Genomic DNA, 20,707 nt, shown 5'->3' with positions numbered 1-20,707 from the left:
TAAGACAATTTAATTATCTAAGTCAAAATTAGTAGTAAATAAAGAATTTCTGTTTCCTTACCAAAACTCTTTACTCTGTGTTCTCATTATTATGAGTTACCTACCTCCAAAAATATCCTCTTTTGATTCACAGGCTTAGCATAGTCTTTCTCTCAGTCACTTACCCTCTCATCTTCTTACCAGCATAACTCTCATTAAGATTTGAGGAACCAGGAAAGGGAATATATAGATGTTTGTTATTTCATGTATTTGTGAACATCAAATAAAAATGAGCACCATGGTATAAATGGAATGTTGTGACTAGAAGTATAGGTTTAGAATTATATGGGTTCAAATAGTTACTCCCCCATTTAATACCCAAATACCCTTGTGAAAATTACTTAACCTCTCTGTGCCTGAATTTCTTTGTAAATCTAAAGTGTGTAACAGTAATTCCAACCTCATGTATTGTCGTGAGGATCAAATGAGTTAATACATACTAAGTACTTAGAAAATTCCCTGGCACAGTGATAATTAGCTAGTTGTGGTAGTGACAGTCAGTCATATAAAAATATAACTTATTTTTTCATCAAGGAAACTGATATGGGCAGTGTGCTATACAAAAATCAGTGCAGACCTGGAGGTAAAACAGTGCTTTGGACATCTTTCCACTCTTTATTTCTTTCAGCCATCAGTGTCCCTTTCGGTGTCTCCTTTGCTTTCTACTCCCCATATGCAACTCATCTCAAGAGAGAACAATGGAAGGAAAGGGAGAGGAGAATTTTTGAGAAAGAAGCAAGAGAAAAAGCAAAATAATGAGAAAGAGGAAGAGATGCAGACGTGGTTTATCTGAATTTTCCATAGCTTAAATGAACTCTTCAATTTTATTTTCCTTGATTGCAACTTCACAGGAAACATTCTGATTAAAACATTAAATTTCCCAGTAATTGCCATTCTCATGAATATAAGAATTGCCAGATTTACTGACCAAAGGAAGATTCTGGACTGATAAAGCAAAAGAACAGTGCTGGCCAGTCCATTGACTTGTTTGCCTTTATCTTTCTTTCTCTACTTCTCAAAATCCTCTGAGAGTGAAAGAAATGAGCATTGTGTAAGAAGTCATTTGATGAATATCTAAGGGTTGAATTGAGAAAGAAAGGGGTTGGGTGTCATAGGATTTGTGCTATAATAAGGTATTATATGACAACAACTGGTTGTTTTAATATAGCAGCTGTGGGCACAGTTTTTCTTAAACCAATTAACTTGCCCAGAGTAAAAGAAGAGTGGTAATTTGATGATATGATACAGTAAAATTTTAAAAAACTGGAACCTGTGTGAGGTGGGACCCTGCTGGAGAAGGAAAATTCAAATATTTTCCACTAAATAGAGAGCAATATAAAAGTGGTGACTGTACCCTGTCAAAGGAGGAAAACTTGCAAGACCAGGAAAAAAAAGGCAGTCCTGTAGAGTTCCAGCTCTCACAGGTTTCACCAAATTTTAGGAAAAAATGCTTTTTTAGATTAACGTTAAAAAAAAATCTTAAAGATGCTGGTAATTAAAAAAAATAATTAAAAAATTAATTTTAAAAAAGATCTGTTATTTACATTCTGTAAATAGTTTTAGGGTATATATATTTTTTTCTTAATATATGGGGTAGAATTAAAGTGCTTTTGTCTAATTATTACAAAATATGACTTTTTTTACGTTGGTAAGTAAAGATTATGGTTTTCAAACACTAAGCATATACTTGTCTTTGATTTGATTCACTTTACTTGATCTAAAAGAAGTCAGATTATCTATGATTATAATGAATGGAATTTTCTAGGAAGTAAAATTGGTTGAATCTGACCAATTAGTGTTTTTTTTTTAAATCACACCTGGGGCTTGGGCTATTGTGATTTAGGGGAAAGTTCATAGAGCAAATTAGTTTACCGTTCAAAAAGTGCCAGCACTTCCACTTCTTCCTCCCTAGGTTCCCTGTTTCCATTTGCCCATCTTGCTTTTGGGCAAATGGTGTCCTTGTTCTAAGGTGCACGTTCCTCTCAGGTGTTAGTGTTCACTCTATACCGTGGTCTCTGGGAGTGGACTCAGTTCCAATTTGAGGGGTGTTTAAGGGCCATATTCTCGGGTGTCCCATCAGGCTCTATCAGACCAGTAAATTAGGTCTTATTTATGAATTTCAATTTCGTTTCACATTTTTCTCCCACTCTGTCCAAGACCTACTGTTGTGATTCTGTTCAGAGTTGCCAGTAGTGGTAGCTGGGCACCGTCTAGTTCTTCTGGTCTCAGGCTGGTGGAGGCCATGTTTCACGTGGCCTGCTTGTCCTTTGGACTAATTGTTTCCTTGAGTCTTTGGTTTTCTTCACTCTTCTTTGCTTTGAATGGGAAGAGACCAATTGTTGCATCTTAGCTGCTCACAAGCTTTTAAGACCCTAGTCATGACTCACCAAGGCAGAATGTAGAACATTGTCCTTATGGACTGTGTTATGCCAATTGTCCTGGATGACCTCTGAGGCTGTGGTCCTTAGCCCTCAAGTCCAGTGATTCAATGCTGCTAGATGTTTGGTTACAGCTAAGAAGTTTTCATGGTAGTGATCTCTGTGCGCTCTGTTGTGCCCATGAATATGTTTGCAGTGCAAATAGATATGTATGTAGAAATGTCTGCTGCCAGACTTATCTATGTTCAACTTATATATCTACCCATGGATGCACTCATAAGTTATTGTTTATTATTTCTGTTTTTGCAGGATTGTGTGTCCAATAGTATTTACCAATGTTGCCTATTACTCTTGCATACCTCTTAGTGGCTGCCATGGTCTTGATCATTTTGTGCTCACTTCCCCATATTGTTTACTGTCTTTCCCTTCACCGAAGTTAATATATGTCTACTATTTAGTGATTTCTCCTCCCATCCCTGGTAATCATCAAAGAATGTTTCTTTTTGTGTATAAACCTTTTTCTTGACTTTTTGTAATTGTGGTCTCACACAATATTTGTCCTTTTGTGACTGACTTATTTCACTCAGCATGATATACCCCAGGTTTATACATGTTGTGAGATGTTTCGTGGATTCTTTGTGTTATTCTGTAATGTTGCATAGTATTCCATTGTGTGTATAGACCACAGTTTGTTTATCTATTCATTCATCCATGGGCAGTGTTCATGGCTGTGCATAGGTTTATTTGTGTAACGGCCATTATTTTTTTAGGGTATATACCTATGAGTGGGATTGCTGGATCATATGGTATTTATATTTGTAACTTTATAAGGAAGCACCATACTGTTTTCCACACTGGTCATAGCATTTTACATTCCCACCATCAGTTTATGAGAGTTCCAACCTCTCTACAACCTTGCCAGCATTTGTTTTTTTTTTTTTTTTTTTGATCAGTGCTGTTAAACCTGGAATGAGATGGTATCTCATTGCAGTTTTGATTCACATCTCTGTAATGGCCAGTGATTACGAGCACCTCTTCTGTGATGTTGTTTTCTTGTGCTCCTCAGCCAGGATCACTGCTGGCTTTGTCTCAAGCTGTCTGTGCTGTGCTGGGCTGGTAGGCAGGGTACCTCTGCCCTGTTTTGCCCCTTGTTTGCTGTTCTTGTTCAGTTTCTTCTTCCAATTGGTGTTTGATCTGATTATGATTTTTACTTGATGCTCACAGTTCCAGGATTGTCACCTGTATCTGTTTCACTTTGCTTCTTGGGTCTTTGTTGTAGAGGGACAGTGTGGTGTGTTTGACTAGGCTGCCAACTTGAGTCCTTCCTCAGTTTTTTTTTTTTTTTAATTGTCGTTAGCCAGAAGAAGAAGGACCAATCTTTTTACTATTCTTTACTGATACTGCTGAGGATATTAGAGTTAACTTGCTTTACCCAGAGGTGAAGGAGGTGTTTCACGGTAAACTGATACACTGTCTGAGTTATGCGTGGATAATAATGAGAATCATTGGTAAAAATCACTGCTCATTTTTCAGGAAAAGGATTGCCTAATTATGTAAGCTTCTCTTATTTAGGCAACTGCAGATGATTGAGGATCATTGGATTATATCAGTGAAAGTTGTTCACTTCTATTTTCAAAAGGAAGAATTGAAAGAGACAGTATAAACTTGGAGGAAAAATTAATATTTGACAAATTAAATATATACTTAACACTTTGTTCTGCTAACTAATATTTTTATCCTGAAAGAAAATTGCATTCATAACTGACATATGAATGGAAGAACAAGCTTAAAAAATTGCATTTAATAAGAAAAAGTATTAACTTTCTTTTTGCTGATGTTTACTTTAATAAAAATTGTGTTTAATTACATTATATTTGCTTTCCTCAATTATTTACAATAGTATAAGGAAATAAAATATGATTTTTCAACAAACTCCTGAAAAATTGTTGGTGAATATTGAGGAAATGTTTAAACTATGGCGTGTAAGATGATGCTGAAACAAATATTCAGTGTTTCCTATAAGCAAAATTATGAAGTACATGAAGTTTGTTTTAGTTTCCCGTGTTAGCTTACCTCCCCATTTGTGTAACTCCTGTGACCCTTTCTGTCTCCTTGCCCCCCCGCCCACATGCACACACTCAAACAAAAACCAAACCCACTGCCATTGAGTTGATTCCAACTCATAGTGACCTTATAGGACAGAATAGAACTGCCCCATAGGGTTTCCAAGGCTGTAAATCTTTATGGAAGCAGACTGCACATCTTTCTTCCCGCAGAGCAGCTGGGTTCAAATCACCAACCTTTAGTTTAGCAGCCAAGTGCTTTAAACATTGAGTCACCAGGGTCTCCTCTCTCTCTCTCTCTCTCTCTCTCACACACACACGCACACACACATCTACCCTGAACTCTGTCATCTAGTAGGAATAATAACTGATTCTTCACTACGAATGTTAACTGATAAAGGCTTAGGTATGATGTCTATGATGATTTGGTACAATGTGATAAGAGGAGGATAGTGAGGTTGGCAGATGAAATTGGAATGGAAATCTCATACTGCAGTTACTTCTGGATGGAGACCATCTACCTTTCAATATTATTCATCTTCCTTACCAAGGAGGGGGCTGTCAGTGGCACTCTACCACAACTCATTCTTGTTCTCTCTCTCTCTCACACACACACACTCATGATATTGGAATGAATAATGAATTTCTATTACAAAACACTGAAAAGGTATTCACCCAGCTATAGTACTAGTCTGACTTCAGTTTTTTTCTCTGACTAGATTTTTAACCCTCCAAGGCAGTCTTTGGCAATTTTTGAATGTGTTCATAAGCACAATGCTACGGTAACAGTAGAAATGATTGCAAATTATATTCTTTTCTATTTCCACAGTGGGGCAATGTCAGGGACAATTCGTTTCATTGCCAATAAAATATTTGAATGATGTCATCATAAACATTTGAATGAAACATCCTTTTCAAGATAATTGTTAATCTGGGGAACTTAATTGGGATGTTATCAGATACCAAGTTGCCAGATGAAGGTGGACACATCAGTAAGTAATACTGTAAACTTGGAGATATGTGTTGTTTGTGCCTTTCTCTACAAAAACAAAACAATATTTTGTGGTGTATGATAAAGCACATATGAATGTAAATATCTCCCCAGTGGCAGCTGTATACTTGAAATGGCCAGCACTAGCCTAGAAACAGCACATAGGGAAGGGGGTTTGGTTTAATTGTGACTGTATTCTTGAAATGGGTAAGACATTTAGCCATGGATATAAAGTATCTTGTTAATGCATATTTTATTATTACATTATTGTCATGTTAGAAAGTGGACAGCTAGTGTTCTTTGTGCTCCACCCTGCTCTGTCAGTTTGTTGTACTGTGGTAGCTTGCATGCTGCTATCATGATGGAAACTATGCCACCAGTATTTCAAATATCAGCAGGGTACCCCATGATGAACAGGTGTCAGTGGAGCTTTCAGACTAATACAGACTAGGAAGAAAGGCCTAGCAATCTATTTCCAAAAATTGTTGTTGTAGTTAGGTGACATCAAGTTGGTTATGACTCATAGCATCCCTATGTATAAGAGAACGAAACACTGCCCAGTCCTGCCCCCTCCTCACAATCATTGCTATGTTTAAGCCCATTATTGCTGCCACTGTGTGAATCCATCTTATTGAGGGTCGTCTTCTTTTTTGTTGACCCTCTACTTTACCAAGCACCATGTCATTCTCCAGGGACTGTTCCCTCCTGATAACATGTCCAAAGTATGTGAGATAAAGTCTCGCCAACGTCACTTCTAAGGAGCATTCTTGTTGTACTACTTCCAAGACAGATTTGTTCATTCTTCTGGCATTCCATGGTATATTCAATATTCTTCACCAACACCGTAACCCAAATGAGTCAATTCTTCTTCAGTCTTCCTTATTCATTGTCCAGCTTTTGGATACATATGAGATGGTTGAAAACACCATGGCTTGGATCAGGTATACCTTAGGCCTCAAAATGACATCTTTGCTTTTTTAACATTTTAAAGACGTGTTTTGCACAGTTTTGTCCTATACAATACATCGTTTGATTTTTTTGACTGCTGCTTCCAAAAACTAGCCAGTGAAAGCTCTATGGATCATAACAGAACATTTTTCAAGTGGCACACTTTGGACATGTCATCAGGAGGGATTAATCACTGGAAAAGAACATTATGTTTGGAGAAGTAGAGGGCCAGAGAGGGTGAGGGGAGACCCTCGGTAAGATGGGTTGACACAATAGCTACAACAATGGAGTCATACAATGTGAGGATGACACAGGACTGGACATCCTTTTCTTCTGTTGTACTTAAGGTCACCCTGAGTCAGATTAGGCTGGATGGCAGCTATCTATTTCTATATTTCTGCTCTTTGTACTATATTGAGATAGAATTATTATGCTGTATGAAGTTGTAGAAACAGTTGGCAAATAATTTAGGAGTAATTTTAAAAACAAAATGTATATAAATAGCCTTAAAATATAAGTTTACACAATATCAAACCTCTTCCCCTTTTAAACTGAAAGAAAAGAATGTATTGCTGTTCCATACATATTGCATACATACATATTGTGGTGAGTTAAAACACGGTAAGTAGAGGAGCTGGCAATAAAGCCTTCTGATAACAGTCTGAAGAAACAGTGCAATAGATTGAAGATGTAGCAGCATTTTACTGAATTGTTTTATTGAGTAAAACTGAATGTTTTCCATGCTTTTAACACCCAGCTCTAATTAATGACTGAAAAAGTCAAAGCTGTGAAATTGTTCCAACCTAAGCAGTAACGTTTTTGCTCAGTAGGCCAAGGGTTTGCACACCTGATGTAGTTCCTGGAATTCTGGGATGAGCCATGTAAATACTAAAAAGGAGTCACAATATGTTGATCTGTCTTTTTAGTGGAGTTGGTTGGAAGCAACTTGAGGGGAGGGGGAAGGATGCAGGGACAGTAGAGGAAATGTAACTTCAGATGACTGAAAGAGTAATGCGCTTTACGTGCCAGACTGAAATGATAGTTTTGTTGCTGCTTCAGTTCTGGATTTTCCACATAGTTTTGGACACAAGAAAGCATCCGTTCCTGCCTCTGTGACAAAACTGCTTTTTTCTGTGGAGTTTGACAAGAGCTTTAGGTTACCTTGGCCTAGGGAACAAGAATAAGAGTAAACAACATTGGTCTTTAACAGACTGGAGAACCATATTAATATGAATGTCACTCACTGGTGGATTCTCAGCACGGTTTGAGGTGTCTGGCACAGGGTTGGCAGTGAACAGTGCTGAGTGAAAGACTGACCTGAAGAAGGTGTGAGAGGGCATGCCCACACTTTCGCAGTACCTTAGGATTCGGCATCTCCAACCTATTGTGAGGAGAAACTGCTTTTATTTCCCCAAATCCTTGATTTCAGCATGGGTTTCATTCAGGAAATGCTTTCTGAGGACTTGCTATGTATTATTAACTGATTGTTTTCCTTTTCAACCTGGTATTATATAGACAAAATCTGTGATAGCTACATAAGGTAAAACAGTGGTCACAGTCTCATCATCTCTCCCCTAGTGTCTTAGTTATCTAGTCTTCTTTGTCAAAAATACCACAAATGATGGCTTTAGTGAACAGAAATTTATTTTCTCACAGTTTAGAAGGCTAGAGGTCTGAATTCAGGACTTCAGCTCTAGGGGAAGGCTTTCTTTCTTTGTGTACTCTGGGGCAAGGTTTTTCTTTCTTTTCCGCTTCTCTTCCTGGGTTTCTTGGTGATCTTCATGTGGCATGGCACCTATCTTTTCCCATTCATTCTTGCTTCTGAGCTTAATTTGCTCCTTTTATATATCAAGTGATTGATTTAAAACATAACCCACACTGATATGGCCTCATTAACATAACAAAGAACCCCCTATTCCCAGATGGGATTGCATCCACATGTATAGAGGTTAGGTTTTACAACACGCATTTTTTGGGGACAAATCAATCCATAACATCTGCTTAAGTACTAGAAAGACAGACATGAAAAACATGATTATACAAATAACTTTCAAATGTTGATTTTGATGCACACCTTGGAAAAGAAGTCCATGTGCTAGGTAGGTACATGATGAACAGGGGAGTAAGTTTGTCTTGTGATTAGGGAAAGCTTCTCAGAGGACAGAACACTTGAGACCTAAAGAAAGTGAGGGTGCTGATTAAAAGTGCAGAACAGGAGGAGCTATGGATAAAAAACAGAAGCCACTGTTGTCTGTACTCACTTGTCTTCTCAGGGACCTGGCAAACTCAAGAGGGACGGTCTTAAATGACGTCCCTTAGTTGTCAAGCCAATTTTTAGTTTGGTTCCATGGACTATACATGCATGTTGTTATTGTTGACTGCCATCGAGTTGATTCCAACTTGTAGGGTTTCCTAAGTTGTAATCTTTACAGGAGTAGATGGCCAGATCTTTTCTCCTGTGGAGCCACTGATGGGTTCAAACCACAGACCTTTTGGTTAGCAGCCAAGTGCATAACCACGACACCAAGGCTCAATGTATATTACTAGTTGAAATCAACTTGACAGCAGCCAGCAACAGTACATGTATATAATATATAAATTTCCCTACTGAAAATATCTAAAATACAGTGATTTTTGGCAATTAAATGTCTAATTACATTTAAAATATTTGTGCTTTTTGGGAACAATTTCAGGGAAGTGAGGCATTGTTATTGATGGAAGAAATTTTGTTTTCACAAAAGGTTGCTGCATTCTTCCTTATGGAGACAAACCTGACACAGATGACGTGGTGCTTTTGGTGGTTCTCAATATGTTTGCTAAACTCATTGTAGTTTTTATTGTGCTACTTAGTTTCCTCACTGTCCAGCGTTTTCATATTGAAGTGCAAAAATTATCCACCTTCAAAGGTGGATATGTATGCATTCAGTAGCTCTCAACTGTCTTAGATATCTAAGAATAGAACAGACCTTGAATCTTGATCCCCAAGAAATAATCTAGTTGGGGCCCTGCCTTCAGGCAGGTATTATCTCTACTTTAGAAATGAGGCAGCTAAAAGGTTAAGAGACTTGCTCAAAGTCCTCCAGCACGTTTCATATTTTTATATGGCCTTTCTCTCATAAACTGAAAATGCTTTCTGTCTTCCTCAAGGGATATGTATATCAGGTAGTTATACTCCTGCTGGATAAGGTTATGTCATTTCTGCATGTCTTGCAGAAAGTCACACAGCTGTGTGTAAAGCCCAAGATGTTTGACCCTGGGTGACTTTTTGAACTCCGCTTTTAGTATGAAAAGCAAACAGTGTGACTCACTTTAGTATAAATCAGTGTCTTTCTGAAGCCTCAAAGAGAGAAAAGGAGTCACAGATGATAAAATATGAAATAGAAAAACCATGAATGAGAAAATAGCTTCCTAGTCCTAAGAACAGTTGAAGTATTCATCATCAACTATATAAAAATCACACTAACAGATATAGCTTTCATTCGGAAATGCACATTTTGAATGTTCTTGGAAGCCTTCCTAGAAATGTGGTTTCTTTAAGGATATCTCCTCTGTCCTATGAATCTCTAATTTGTCTGCAGGTTAGAATATAGGCAAAACAGTGAAGTTTATTTTTTTCTTTTTCATTTTTGCTTTTGTCACTCCTCTCACCCTCTGTACTTTGCATCCTCAAGCTGTTTGTCGCTTTGTGGCATGGGAATTTCCCATTTTCTCCTCTTAGTGCACCAGAATCTCTCTTCTGTGGCAGCCTGGATAAAGTCTCCATCTGGATAAAGCACGTAACCAAGAAAGACCACTTATTCTTTCTGTCTCTTTCTGAATCCCTTTTTCCTCTCCTCTTTGCTCTGATAATCTGATAAATTAATATTTCTTACGGTTTTAATTACTGCTAATAGATTAATGCATCTTAATGACTGTTAATGGCTTAATCTGCTATACCTCCTGGGTAAAATATTTGCATTTTAAAAAGCACATCTTAGAACCATAATCTTATTGAAGGAGATGACTATTAGAGTAAGAATCTAAAACCTGTTGACAAAACACTTGGGAGAAGTAGTGTATTACATTTGTCACATTTTAACATCTCTGAGAAAAAGGATAGGTTCTTAAAATTGGTGTGATACGAAAGCACTGCGTCATAGTTTAAATTGGAAGCATCCTTTTTTTTCATTCTTAGTGATGCATAAAATAATGTGTTTTAAAACCTATGACATCTTAGATTTGATGAAGTACAGTAGCTTTTTTTTTTTTTTTTGCCATCCTTTAAGCCATACCTTCTGCTGGGTGGTAACTGTAAGACTCGCAGCTTTTACAGTCCTCCCTTATTCTACTTCACTCACACAAACACAAAGACAAACTCACTCCTACATAAACTAACACACATATAAAAAGCCAAAATGAAACCCATTGCTGTCAAGTCTATTCTGACTCATAGTGACCCTATAGGACAGAGGAGAACTGCCCCGTATGGTTTACAAGGAACGCCTGGTGGATTTGAACTGCCAGCCTTTTGGTTAGTGTCCATAGCTCGTAACCACTAGGTAACCAGGGCTTCCAACATACATTTAAGTATATACATATCCGAGCACCATTGGTATTCCCTAATTGCCTTAGATGCTGTGAAAGTTTCAATTAAAATTTTAGTGTTTCCCCCCCGCCCCGCACTGAGTAATGCTTCCGAAACTTGGTTTAAGAGCATTTGTGAGAAATGAGCACTGAAAAGGAAATTCTATTTATAATGTCTGTTTCTATTTTTAAAAAAGTCCTTTATGATACTCTGATTCCTCCTATTCTGTCACGCATTACTTTGAGAGAGAAGTGATGAATATGGGTGAATACTACCAATGAATATAGAGTCTTGAAGGACTGGCTAGCCTTTATTTTTTTGGTTTTAATGAACAGAAATTTGTTTTCTCACAGTTTAGGAGGCTACAGATTCGAATTCAGGCACCAGCTCTATGGGAAGGCTATCTCTGTCTACTCTGGCGGGAAATCCTTGTTTCAGCTTCTCTATTCCAGTGTTACTGGTCTTGGCTTACTTGGCAATGTCCATGTGGCATCTGTCTTCCCTCATTTGTGCTTACTTGTTTCTATGCTTAGTGTGCTCTTTTTATGTCTCAAATATGCTTAGGTTTAAGACACACCCTATACTGATATGGCCTCCTTAACACAACAAAGAAAACCCTACACCCACATGGGATTACATCCAGAGGTATAGGAGTTAGGATTTACAACATATTTTTTAGGGGGACACAATTTAGTCCATAACACTCTTCCATTTTACCAAAAGGACTGGCAATGTTTTAGAAAGAAGCTGATCTGTTGGCCTGGATCCCAGAATGAAGACACTATGGCACAGAACCATAATTGACCTGGGATGGGCATGTGGCATGCAATAAGCATGTATCTTTTAAAGTCACAGAAATTTGGGAATGTTCGTTATCATAGCATAACCTAGCCACTCCTAACTGACACAGTACTGTCCTCAAATAAAAGCATCCAGGACACAAAGACAAACCTCAGATTTTTTTCAGTGATGCCTAAAGTTATGTGATGTTCCTCCAGGTTTTTACATAAGTTCTGATAAATTGTGACAAATGTTTATATGCCTTTTATGAAGTTTCCTGACTTAAAAAGTCACATGCTGTCAAGGAAATGCTTGTTTTTCCTGTTGCAGAAAAAATGCTACAGAACACAACATGGAAAAACTAAAATACATTACAGTCAGGCATGCATACCATTCAGGCAACATCCAAGCACATTTATGTCCATGGTCTCATAAGTTTATAATAGAGTTCAGAAATTCTGATCGGAGAATGGGAGGTGGGGAAAGTAACTGGACATAGGGAATGTAACAGCTTCCTGCATGCAACATGTGTAGCTCATGTCTGCTGTATACAGAGCAATTGCGTTGCCAGGTATATAATGGTATATAGTACGTATGTAACCTATAATACGTATACATATGTCTTGATAGTCATAAAAAATGTCTATATTACTGGCTAATGTATGTACTGTACTGTATTTCCTATCATTATTTTAATGTGAACGTTCCCTACTTACAAATAAAAGGTTTACGTTATAACAATGTGTGCTTTGACTTGTAGGCAGCAGAATCCAATCCTCTGTATTGCGGATTTCTTGAATGTTGTATTGTTATCTCTGTTTAATTTTTATTTTGAAAATATTACCATAAAGTGCATCGTGGCTTCCACACGCAGCAAAACCAGTATTAGTGATATCAGCAGCAAGAGGCAAAGGAGAAGTATCGATTTGGAAGTAAAACAAAAGGTTATTAAACAACATGAACGTGGAGAGTCAGTGAATGCTATTGCTGGCAATTTAGGCATGCCTGTTTGCTAAGTATATAGTATGGTGTTCGCATAATGTCCGGTTTCACAGAACATATCGTGGACGTTAAGCTATGCATGATCGTCAGCAAATGCAGCCGGAAAATGCCAAGAGAGCACTGCTGAAGATGTGAAGAAACGAGTACTAGGACAAAAATGACTATCCTTTTAAAGCTGAAAAGGCTTTGTATCTGTAATTACTGATCATGTGATATACAATTTCAAATGAGAGTTAGTGTTGTTCTTTCGTTTTTGGAAGATGTTAGAAACAATTGCAGAATAAAAATCAAGCTCATCAACAACAAAAAAAATCAGTCATAAAATTGGCAAAAATTCAATTCTTTGTGCTCTTGAGACTGAAAGCAGTAGCTGAAAGAAAGCTTTCCAATTTTATACCATGTAAATCTATTGCCTACTCTTAGGTTTGTTTACTCTTTTGAAGCAGTTAAGTACTAGCATTTGGCAAGGGAAAAATGTATTTAAATAATTCTCTGCAAATTCTGTTTATTTATTCTTCCTGCCTCCCACCCCATTCCATTGCCCATTTTTCACTGCTAGCTCCGTATCGCTGCTTGAGTTATGAGGTATAGATACTAACTTATATTCCTCTAGGATAGCTTCTAATTTTATTTCCCTTTTAGTTCAAATTGGGACAGTGAGGTTAAGAATTTAAAAAGATATATAATACTAGTCACATTTTCCCTATATGATGGTTATATTTTTGAGTATTTCTTTGTCAATGAACAGGATTTGAATTTAACTTGAACCATCATAATCCTATATTTAGAAGTTTACCAAAGGTTTGAAAGTAGGACTGGATTTTTGAGGGCTACTTTTGTGCATACTTAGTAGGTTGCAGAATAGATGGTGACGTTTGAAAATATCAAGACCAATTATGTTCATAGAATTTTTAGTATGTATGGTACTGGACTGGGTGGGTTATGGCACTTAGTAAAATTAAAAACTGTAGTGACTGTGAAATGTTGCTCTTAATCCATTAGCTCCTTCATTAATATCTCAGACTGGATTAGTACTTTTCAGATTTGCAATCTTCAAAGAGAAGTGACCTAAGTGAGTAAGAAACAGGACAGGAGATTGTTACTATGAGAGTTGAAAAACACCCGATGAAACGGGTGAAGGATTGATGACTGATGGTAAGAGAAGGTTGCTACAAGAAAATATAGAGGAATTGAGGGGTTGTAGATACAGAAGACAAATTTTATCTTCTTTACATTTTTGTGAAGGAGCCGTGGTGGCTCAGTGGTTAAGCACTCAGCTGCTAGCCAAAAGGTTGGCCATTTGAAACCACCAGCTGCTCCAGGGGAGAAAGATGTGGCAGTCTACTTTGTACAGATTACAGCCTTGGCAGAGGCCTGGAGAAAAATGTAGAACGAAATTATAACTCACACACACACACAAAAAGAGTAGCCTTGCTAGTCAGAGTCTGTAGAAACCCCGAGAGTATGGCCCCTGGATACCCTTATAGCTCAGTAATGAAGTCACTCCTGAGGTTCACCCTTCAGCCAAAGATTAGACAGGCCCATAAAACAAAACGAGACTAATGGATATACCAGCCTCGGGGCAAGGATGAGACATGCGACTGCTGCAGATTAAACATTTATGCATTGTATTTTGGCTCTAATGCTTAATAACTACAATTGGTCAAGAAGCTGAATTACAGATGTACCCTGCGACTTAACATCCACATATAGAGCATGTCTTCACTCATGATGAAAAACAGTCTGCTTTATCACGACTTTTGTTGCAGTCAGTGTGGGAAAAGTTCAAACTATTACCTATCGTTGTGTTAAAAATCATCGCAAGTAGCTGTTTCTTGATAATGAATGACATTATCCACGAGAAGCTGATCGTAAGCAGAACACAGAGATTTCATCAGAATGCAGACTTGCTTACAAATTTTTGCCACTTTCAACATACCCTAAAGGAAAAGCATTTTCATTTTTCAGCTCGCACATATTCCCCTTCACATTTAACACCACAGGAACTATTCATAGATGTGTGCAAATGTGTGTATTTATGAGCTTGACAAGAAATACAAATTCTAAAGGGTAAGCAATTCTTGGACACCTGTACCCAGACGGCAGTGATAGTATTTCATTTATACTAAACCCAGTTTTGGCCTGCATGTGTTGCTTCTGCCAAACTGCCATCAGGTTACTCTGTCATCCCTAGTCAACTCTCTTATATGATTAGGAAGAATTACTTCTTTAGGCAAGATGCTAGGTGCAGCTTTTCATGGGAGTCAAAAATTTTTTCCTCACATGTAGAGCAAAATGATTAACATCAGCAGCAACTTGAAATAGAAAATTTGAAACCCTGCTGATAGGATTGATGAAAATTTTCCTGAGAATAAAAACTTCATGGTTATATAAAACTTGCTGCCATGCAGTCGATTCCAACTCATAGCTGCCATATAGGGCAGAGTAGAACTGTCCCATAGGGTTTTCAAGGCTGTAATCTTACCAAGCAGGCTGCCACATCTTTTTCCTGCTGTGAAGCTGGTGGGTTTGAACTACTGACCTTTCAGTTAGCAGCTGAGTGCTTAACCACTCCTTCACCAGGGCTTCCTTATGCTTATGTATTAAAAAAAAAAAACAAAAAACCAAACCCACTGCCATCAAGTCGATTCCGACTCATAGCGACATTATAGGACAGAGTAGAACTGCCCGATAGTTTCCAAGGAGAGCCTGGCGGATTTGAACTGCCGACCTCTTGGTTAGCAGCCGTAGCACTTAACCACTACACCACCAGGGTTTCCTATGCTTATATAGCTAATACAAATTGAAAAGGAGCACCCAAATTAATGCTTTCTTTTTAAATAATTAAAAGAACCAAAGAGAACCTAGTGTCATGTCTAAAAATATTTAAGGATGTTTGCCTTGCCTCTGATTTCTGCATTTGCTTGATTAAGAGATTATTTATGTTCATAATGTGTAAAGTTGTCATAGGGATTATAGATAATGTAGGGGACATGTCTGGACAAGTCTTTCCCAGTGCAGGGCTATCTAGAAAAGTGATTATCAGGTGTTGCTTAGAGCAGAAGATTAGATGAGGCCTCTTTCTCTGTGTCTCTGCCTATTTCATAACAACATAGTTCCAGTCTGTGTGTGGGTGGGGTATAAAAATCTGGTGTGATTCCCATTCACCAGTTTTATAGGGAGAGTGAGATAGATGCTGGAAAGAGATTTCTTTGCTCCAGGTGCCTATTGCTAAGCTGTCCTGGACTGCCAAGGACCTTTTCTGACCTAAATCATTTAATTCGTGACCAAGAGCTTACTCTAGTCCAAGCTACCAAGAAGAGGCAAGAATAGAGAGAAAGAGAGAGGGGCTGTCCTTTTACCATACCAGCAGTGTGGGTAAAGGATGGAGTAGGGCGTACAGAAGGGCTTATCACGCATGAAAGCTGACCTTTAAACTACAGTGACTCCACTATTCAGCATCTTAGGTTCTGCTTAACCAGATATCTCCTTCTCTCAGAGGAAGGAGCTGGAAAGGAGACAGATGGGATGGTGTATTCCCACCAACAGTCTTCTCTAGTGAGAAGTGGAAATCCCATCATTCCTATAGAAAGAAGTAGAAATAAGAGGAAAGAGGGTTAGCCACAATGATTTTCTCTTCCTTTAAGAAATTTATAGTTTCTTTGGTAAGTCCAAACAAATAAAAATGAAGCAATAATAATATTTCACATATGTAATAAGGAGCCAAATTGTGACTTTTAAAATGTGAATGCTTTCTACTATAAAAAAAAGAAAATTGTGCGTTGAGTTAGGTTATATGAAAGATAATGTCTCCTATCTTGCTTTACTAAAAACAACAGAAAAAAAAACAACTCCATAATGATAGAATGTATAGGTTGTGAAATAAAAGCAAAAAGCACATCTCTTTAATTAATTCACTAGTATTTACTCAGTTCTGACTTTGAAAAGCATTATTGTGGTAATGGTTGAAAAATTTAGGTTTGGCGATAGGAAGTCCTGGGTTTGAATCCCAGCATTGCCACATTGTAGTTTTATGACCTTGAAAAAGATATTTGACTTCATTGAGACTTTTTTCTTATAGAAAAAATGGAGATACTAATAGTATTTAATTCATTGGATTGTTGTGGAGAAGAAAATACAAAGCACTTACTGCACAGTTTCTGGCTCATAAAAGTTAATAATGAAGATTATTTATATGACCAATATTGTATCAGATAAAACACAGTAGATAAAGATAACAAATACAAATTTTTCTTTTGAGTGAAAGCTGCTTTGCTAGAGAAGGAAGTTAGTAATTTTTTTTTTCAATGTGATTTTTAGATGGTCAGATTTGAATAGAAAACTGTAGGAACAATTTAATGAAGTACAGTCAGCCCTCCATATTTATGGGTTCTGCATCCTCAGATTTAGCCAACCTCGGATTGAACATATTGGGAGGGGGGAGTGCTTGCAAAGACTGAGAAAGCATTAAGTGATAAATGTAAACATTAAGAACTATTTCATAGCATTTACGTTGTATTAGGTAATATAAGTAATCTAGGGATGATTTAGAGTATATGGGAGGATGTGCGTAGGTGATATGCAAATACTATGGCATTTTATATAAGGGACTTGAGCACTCTCAGATTTTGGTATCCACTGGCATCCTGGAACCAGTCATCTGTGAATACCAGGGACAACTGGATACCCCAAACATTTGCCCCTTTGTAGTGGTATGTAAAAAAACCCCAAAAAACCCAGTGCCATCAAGTCGATTCCGACTCATAGCGACCCTATAGCGACCCATGGTATGTAGACATACTAATATATAAAATAAAATAAAAAAAAGAAGAAAAAGTTTTTCTTTCCAGAGAACAGCTTGTGCACCACATATAGATCAGTCTTAAAAAAGAAAATTATTAAAATGCATATTATCAACTCAGCATGCAAATAACACCCCATTGAGAATCTTAGGATCAATTTCTATGTTTTGAGGGCAGCAACATATCATTATTTTTAATGTCCGTGATTAGTTTATTTGTTAAAAAGTAAAATCTGATATTCTTCCTGATTGTGCAGGAACCACGGATGCATAATTTTACACAATAAAACTGATGCTGAGAGTGTTATAGGAGACCAAGTTTTCTGTAGCCATCCTAAGGCAGAGACCAGTTCCATTCCATTCTCAGACAAATCCCACGTGTATCACAGGTACCGGGCACATGGTTGGTGCTCAACGAATATACAGAATTGTAAAATGAATGCGAAATCTATGATCATATTTTAGATACTGTACTGCCCAGAGTCATTTCCTAGTATAATGATAAGGATACTGAATTTGGAATTGAAGAACTAATATGAATAGGAGATCATTATAGGATCTTGCAGACAGGTTTCTGTTCATGGAATTGTTTTGTAGCTTAAGAAAAATAATAGACACAGAAACATAGTGGAATTCTAATCTGACTGGAAGAGATCTATATTTGTGCCCATTCCAAAGAAAGGTGACCCAACAGAATGCATAAATTATTGAACAGTGTCATTAATATCACACTCATGTAAAATTTTGCAAAAATGTTTGCAGCAGTGTATCAACAGGGATAGCCAGAAATTCAAGCTGAAGAATTTTGAAGAATATTGAAAATACCATGGGCTGCCAGAAGAATGAACAAATCTGTCCTGGAAGAAGTACAACCAGAATGCTACTTGGAAGCAAGGATGGTGAGAATTTGTCTCACATACTTTGGACATGTTATCAGGAGGGTCCGGCTGGGTTTTTTTTTTTTTTTTTATCAGGAGGGTCCAGTCCCTGGAGAAGGACATTATGCTTGGTAAAGTAGAGGGTCAGCGAAAAAAGAAGACCATCAATGAGATGGATTGACATCGTGGCTGCAACAATGGGCTCAAACGTTGCAACGATTGTGAGGATGACGCAGGACTGGGCAATGTTTCCTTCTGTTGTGCATAGGGTCGCTGTGGGTCGAAACTGACTCAGTGACACCTCACAATAATACTGTGATGCATATTCCTGAGAGTTACTGTTACTTCACTTGATTACCTTATTGCGTATTCTTTTATCTCATCTGTTTCTATACTTACTTGAATGTGATCTGAAAAAGCCACTTTGTATTATTTTTGCTTATAACACTAATATACCTAGCTGGCATAAATGGTTAAGCACTTGGTCGCTATCCAAAAGGCTGGCGGTTTGAATGCATCTACAAGCACCTCTGAAGAAAGGCCTATGATTTTATAAAGTTTAAATTCCGGTAAATAACTTTGTACTGTGTATATACAAGTTTGTCTATGTAAATATGGAACACTGTCGAACTATAGAATATCTGATTTTATTTTCGTGGCCTGCTGAATTATTGCTGTTAATTCACTACCTGTCTTTTCCTGTGGAAAGCTGGAAGGTCAGAGTTTAATATAGATTGGTTAAAAAATATTCTTTATTTTTAAGAAATTGCTAAAAATTGGAAGCTTTGTGCATTTTAACTAAACTAAGAACAAATCTGAAAAACAAATAGCATAAGAGGAAGTAGCATAGTTTTAGCATAGTCTTTTGAAGAAAACCTAGAAATCTTTTTTTTTTGGAAGTGTACCGAGCTCTTCTTTGAGTTTCAGGAGCCTACAAAATATTCTCACATGAAATATAGGAAGAGTTGAAATAAAAGACTTGCTTGCTTTGTCTATGTAACTGCCATAAAATAATCAATGGGCCATCCCATATGAAGCAGCTGTTAACCATCTTTGAGGTATATATCCTTTAATTTAACTCATGGGTGTGTCTGTCACACTTTAATAAAAAGAAAGCTTTAAAAACCTTTAAAAAATTAAGTAGACTTGACCCATTGTTTTATACATGCAATTATTCAAGCAATAGCATATAAAATATTTCTTTTGAGTCTTTGAAGTAACTGTAGCTTTCTTTCTTGTGACTGAGGTGACAATGAAATATGAGTTACTATAATATATAATATATAGGCTTGGTGCTATATCATACTAGGAAGAGAAACAGGTTTTCAAAAGCGCTCTGTACCATGGTGAAATGTTTTTTGAACCTTGGTGTGGCAATTCAAAACCTTATGTTCTAACATGAATTTCAGGTGAACTTCATCTTGGTGAATTTAAACTCTTGAAGGATACAGTTTTTTGCAGAAAACTTGAATTCACCATCCACATTCAACACAAAAGGGATACTTATTGACCTTTACATTTCAAAAGAACTATTTCAAATCCATCCCTTAAGAGACCTTTTGATGGTAATGACCAAACCCATCAATTCAAAAAGAGCTCCTTTCTTTGAAAAAAGTGATGAAGAATCAATACAAACTCTTTTCAGAAATCCCTATCCACAACACTTTGCACGAGTAGGATGGCTTTGCTAGTCTATATCCCTGGAAATCTCTGAGATTATTCAGGTCTTTCTCTTTGTTGTGACTTTATTTGTGTTAAGTATCCTCTCAGGCTAGAACTTTAAAACCATTTTTTTCCAGCAAATTTATCTTTCACTTATGGAAAAGAAAAAGCCAGTCTTTTAATTAATCTATTTATTTAGCATTAAGTTTTTCAAAATTTTTGGATACACGGAGATCCACAGAGTACCCTGATCTTTTGTAAGAAACTCATTGCTGCTGCTGTTGTTGTTAGGTGCCATCGATTCGGTTCCGACTCATAGCGACCCTGTGCACAACACAACGAAACACTGCCCGGTCCTGCGCAATCGTTGTTACAATCGTTGTTATGCTTGAGCTCATTGTTGCAGCCACTGTGTCAATCCACCTCATTGAGGGTCTTCCTCTTTTCCACTGACCCTGTACTCTGCCAAGTATGATGTCCTTCTCCAGGGACTGATCCCTCCTGACAACACGTCCAAAGTATGTAAGACGCAGTTTTGCCATCCTTGCCTCTAAGGAGCATTCTGGCTGCACTTCTTCTAAGACAGATTTGTTCGTTCTTT

At 37.4% G+C, this 20,707-nt stretch overlaps 1 protein-coding gene across 6 annotated transcripts in view; it reads left to right on the top strand.

Annotated features, from left to right (window-relative positions):
• Positions 1-20,707, top strand: part of CCSER1 (coiled-coil serine rich protein 1) — a 1,577,476-nt gene that overhangs the window by 54,313 nt on the left and 1,502,456 nt on the right. Inside the window, exon 1 of one of the 6 annotated variants that reach the window (XM_049885716.1) lies at positions 4,381-5,472. The exons of the other annotated variants lie outside the window; for them this stretch is intronic. The gene's annotated coding sequence lies outside the window, so the exon portion shown is untranslated. Of the gene's footprint in view, positions 1-4,380; positions 5,473-20,707 lie in introns of those variants that run through there. 6 annotated transcript variants of the gene reach the window in all.

This window comes from Elephas maximus, chromosome 5 (assembly GCF_024166365.1).
Source record: "Elephas maximus indicus isolate mEleMax1 chromosome 5, mEleMax1 primary haplotype, whole genome shotgun sequence".
Lineage (NCBI taxonomy): Eukaryota > Metazoa > Chordata > Mammalia > Proboscidea > Elephantidae > Elephas > Elephas maximus.
Note: the sequence above shows the minus strand (reverse complement) of the source record. Positions and strands in the feature narration are given on the sequence as shown.